Here is a 5280-nt window from a genome sequence, read left to right on the forward strand (position 1 = left end):
TATATATATATATATATATATATATATATATATATATATATGTATATATGATGATTATAATATATATCAATATATATATGATGATGTATATATATGATATATATATATATATATAATTATGTGATTGACCAGACTATCAGTTGTTGTTGTTATACATTGCTGGTCACAATGCGCTTTACATCCTTTTAGTTTTCAAATGCTGCCACCCCACTTAACAAAACTTCAATAGTCAAATCTTTTGAATAAAATCCGGCCAAGAGAGGAAACCTACACAGTGCTATATTTTAAATATTGAGGACAATTTTAGTAAAAAGCAGATTATATCTTACCCCCTTAATATCCCAAATATCCTGTACCCCAGTGTAACAATGGTGAGCAGGCCAACCTTCCCCCTGATCAGAAGGCTTTTCTGTCACATGGCTACTCATTTACAACTGAGTGGACTGGTGCAACATGAAATTAAGTGTTTTGCTCAGGAACACAATGTGCAGTTGGTCTAGGAATCAAAACCATGACCTCATGATCCTGAGTATAACACACCCAACCACTAGGCCACGTTTCTACACACGCACGCACGCACGTGTGTGTGTGTGTGTGTGTGTATATATATATATATGTGTAATGGTTCCATTCCTACTTCACATTGGAGTGGATAACAGTAGAAAGGTTATCTAGCTCTCTTTCCTTTCGAAACCAAAGAAAAAATATGGTCAAAAAATAAAATCATCTCTTGAGCTGAATGAAACCAGAATAAACACAAGTTAATTATATCAAAAACTACATGTTTTTATTTTTATATGAACAACAGTTTTAATGGTTGTAGTTTTCTAATGGGTCAGTCAGTGGTTTGTTGCATTTACAATGGTCAAAGTGTCAAGAGAATCTGATAGATAGAAAGTATACCATAAATTATTTTCAGTGTCACTGCTATACATACTGACACTCTCTCAGTTATGACAATAAGGGTTCCAGTTGATCTGATCAAAGGAACAGTCTGCTTGTGAAATTGATGTGAAAGTGGCTGAGTACTCCATAGACACGTGTAACCTCAACATAGTTCTCAGAGAGATTCAGTGTGACACACAATGTAACAAAGCTGGCCCTTTGAATTACAAGTAGAACTCATCTTTGCTAGCTGAGTGGACTGGAACAATGAGGAACAAAGTGTCTTGCTCAAGAACACAATGCACAACCAAGAATCAAACTCACGACCTTAGGATCGTGAGCTGAATGCCCTAACCACTAAGCCACGTGCCTTCATACTATACATACATGTTATATATATATATATATATATATATATATATAAAGAGCATTGTGGAAAATGAAAGGAGTATATTTTAGATTAAAAAGAAACTTTGTTTATCTTAATTTTGAAAAATAAAAGAAGTATTTAAAAAAAATGCATTATTTATGGGATGACCTTCTATATAGTGCATGCTTGCACCATACTACCTGACAAACTATGCTTTTGCACAGTTTTCAATATCAAGACATTGATCAACTAGATGCTTTAGTAGAAGTCATCAAATCCAGACAAATGTAGTTGTAAAACAAACTTTTGAACCACACATTTGTGCTTGTACCTACATTCCATGTTTTAAGCTTATTGAAACACCTGTGAGAGATAGCTAAACAATATCCTACAAAGAAACATGATAGATGCAGGGATATCTGTTTGAAATGTTTTTCCAAATGATAGGAAATAAGATATTAATTAAAATATATTTCAATATTTGTGGTCGAACGAGTGCAAAGAATTGGTTGAATATCAGACAAAACAATGCACAGTATCTAGTTTTGAGCTCAAACCCTGCTGCCAATGATATTATTGTGTGGTCTTTTTGTGTTTGCAAAATAAATACCAATGAGATATTGAGGTCAATATAATCAACTATATCCATCCCAGAAAATTTGTGGCTGTGCGATTGTTTGAAATCAAATTTTCCTGGTCAGTTGATGTAAATATTCCAATGGATGGAAAATATAGAAATGAGACTATGTGATAATTTGAAATGTAGAACCTTCAACTTTGATTATAAATTTAAACTAACAATTATAATCATGGCATATTTGGTTCCATTACTAAATCTTTATGCAGTATACTTGAGAGGTGGTTTTTCGAGGAACAGCAATGGTAAACTTGGAATTCAACTGCATTGTTGATTGCACCTAATTGGCTATAGTTGACATCAAAAGCATTCCAGCCATGAACGTCCAATTTATTTATTGTATAACAAGGACTGCATTGGTGAATGTGTCCTTGCATTTTTTTTTTAATGGTGGTAGGGTGTGAGTTGAATATTTGATCAAGTGACTGCATAGAGGTACGTATGAATGATATAAATTTTATTTGTAAAGTTTGGTATGTGACGGAAGCTGTTTTATTGTGTAGCTGTTGCTTCATGTGCAGACGATTGTGACTGTGTACATTAAATACTTGTCCAGATTTTTGTAATGTTTATTTCTAATAAAGCAAAATCTAAAAATTATTTCACAACTATTTACAAAAATTTTAATAAAATTATACGTATATTTAAATAACTCCTATTTTGTTGCTTTTTTATTTTTAGAAAAAGTACAAGTATAAATTCATTTGACACCTCACCCACAATATTATCTTCAGTCTGCTCATTTAAGAAATAAATTTTCTTCTGTGCAGCCCATCTACAAATAGATAATCATCAAATGAAATGCAAACAAGAATATGAAAAGAAATTAATATGAACAATAAGATAACCCTTTAGTATTCAGACTACTCTGTCACATGTATTGCTTATTTATTCACATTGTTTTAAATTAATCATGCATTAACAAATAACTTTGAAATCTCAATGGTCTAATTCCCTTATTTTTAGAATGATGTTGTAGGATGGGTGTGAGAGGCTAGATCTAGCCAGGTAGAATATTTGGGTTTAATTAAATGTTAAAGGGTTAATCATCCTCTTTTAAAGTTCCTTTTCTCCTGGGTTGATCAGTTCAATATGAACAGATGAGCCAGAGGGTCACACCAATGTCAGATGTCTGGTATAGCATTGTTTCTACACCCGAGTGCCCTTCATAGTGTCAGCAACTTCACATAGTCTTCTGGGTACCTTTTCATATGACCAACACTGGTGAGGTCACCAAGTATTTACAAGACAAGGCCCTCAACTGAGTTGGGTATAGTTTTGGTCTCAAATTTTGGCACAAGGCCAGGAATTCTGGGGGAACGGGTAAGTCAATTGCATTGACTCCAGTACTCCACTGGTACGTATTTATCAACCTTGAAAGGATGAAAGACAAAATCAACCTAAGCGGAATTTGAACTCAGATCGCAAAAACAGATTAAAGGCTGCTAAGCGTTTTACCTGGCATGGCTACAATTCTGCCAGGTCACTGCTCTTGTTGGGGATAGTATTGAGGGGTATGAAAGAGGGACAGGAACAGGTATCTTGCAGAAAGGGTGAATTCATGGTTTCTCCATCTGGAATGAGTGAGATGCAAGGTCAAGGTAGAAGGAGAATATGAGAAAAAGAATAGAATAAAAGAAAAAGGTTGGTGGGTATGTAAGTGTACTTGAACGAATGTTTGTATGAATTGTATTTTCATTTAAGTAAACATTTTTATGAATGCAATATCGCTTCTTTTCAAAGAGAAGTAAGACCACCAAGAATTTGAGTTTTATAGGCACAGGCATGGCTGTGTGGTAAGAAGCTTGCTTCCCAAACACATGGTCTTTGACTATAATAGACTGTGCTATTTTGGTTTGTTTTCGATATTTTATTAAGAATTATTGTGCTTTACATACTTAAGCTTATTCAGCTTCCTACTCTGCAGTGCTTGGTCTCCCATCTGTCATATGGCCGCATTAAATGCAACACAAGTTTTTGATAAATAATTTTTTAAAAAATGTTTGTCTTATACGCCGGCAGATCCGGTGTTTAGTATAGAAATATTTTACTGAGTTAACAAGGGACGCAACACTAAATAAGAAATTATAAAATTCAGTTACTTCCCTTGAAACTCGTTCATTAAATCTTTATGAACCTACGTTTTACGATAGTAGTAGTCAAATTTCTTGCCACCGTTATATATATATGCATGCTAGCATATATTATTATCATTTAACATCTGCATTCCAGGGTGACATGGTTTGGATGGGTCAACATGATCCAACTAACCAGAGGGATGCATCAAGCTTCATTGTCTGGATTGGCAAGGCTTCTATGGTTGGATCCCCTTCTTAACACTAATCACTTAACAGTGCACTGAGCATTTTTTGTGATAAATTTACCATCATTTAGCGTCCGTTGTCCATACCGGTATGGGTTGGATGGTTTGACTGGGGCTGGTAAGCTGGAAGGCTGCATCAGACTCCAGTCAGATTTGGCATGGTTTTCTACAGCTGGATGCCCTTCCTAATGCTATCACTCTAAGAGTGTAATGGGTGCTTTTACGTACCATTTGTGCGACACCAGTATCTGCGAAGGGTCTTCTCAAGCATGACATAATGCCAAAGATTTCAGTCATTGCTTCATATACACACAAATATACGTGAGTGGGTGCTGAAAAGTTCCTGGCTTTGGGTAAAGGAATTACAGGAAGATTAGTTAACGACTTGCAGACGGATTTTGTACTGACAGTTTGTGTTGTGTACCAGTATTAGGGTGTTCAGTAACTATATAACTTTTCATACAAGGAATTTTACGGTGTATTTACAGATTTTTCTCAGTGTGGTATATTTGAAAACACTGCTGCACAGAATGAGACATTGCATTGCTTACACACACTGTTTTGATGTGGTCAGTACCATCTCCTGTCTGCAAGGAGTTATGATTTTTTCAACATATTCCTCTCACAGATCCACACACTTATTGCAGCAGTCCTTAAGTTTTTCTAAACCCTGTAAGAGAAATTGGAAGGTTGAGCCTCCATACAGGCTTTCATGATACCTTTAAGCCAGGAACTTTTCAACACTCCATTATATATCATCATCGTTTAACGTCCGCTTTCCATGCTAGCATGGGTTGGACGATTTGACTGAGGACTGGTGCAACCGGATGGCTACACCAGGCTCCAATCTAATTTGGCAGAATTTCTACAGCTGGATGCCCTTCCTAACGCCAACCACTCAGAGAGTGTAGTGGGTGCTTTTACGTGCATGCCCCCGGCCCATCAGGAATCACTGCAGAGATGCTCAAAATATCTGGCAGTGTTGGCTATAGCCTAGTCACCCGTATTACGAACCAGGTGATACACGAAGGAGTCATACCCAATGACTGGTGTAGCAGCATCATA

The sequence above is a fragment of the Octopus bimaculoides genome, chromosome 6, assembly GCF_001194135.2.
Source record: "Octopus bimaculoides isolate UCB-OBI-ISO-001 chromosome 6, ASM119413v2, whole genome shotgun sequence".
NCBI classification, from domain to species: domain Eukaryota; kingdom Metazoa; phylum Mollusca; class Cephalopoda; order Octopoda; family Octopodidae; genus Octopus; species Octopus bimaculoides.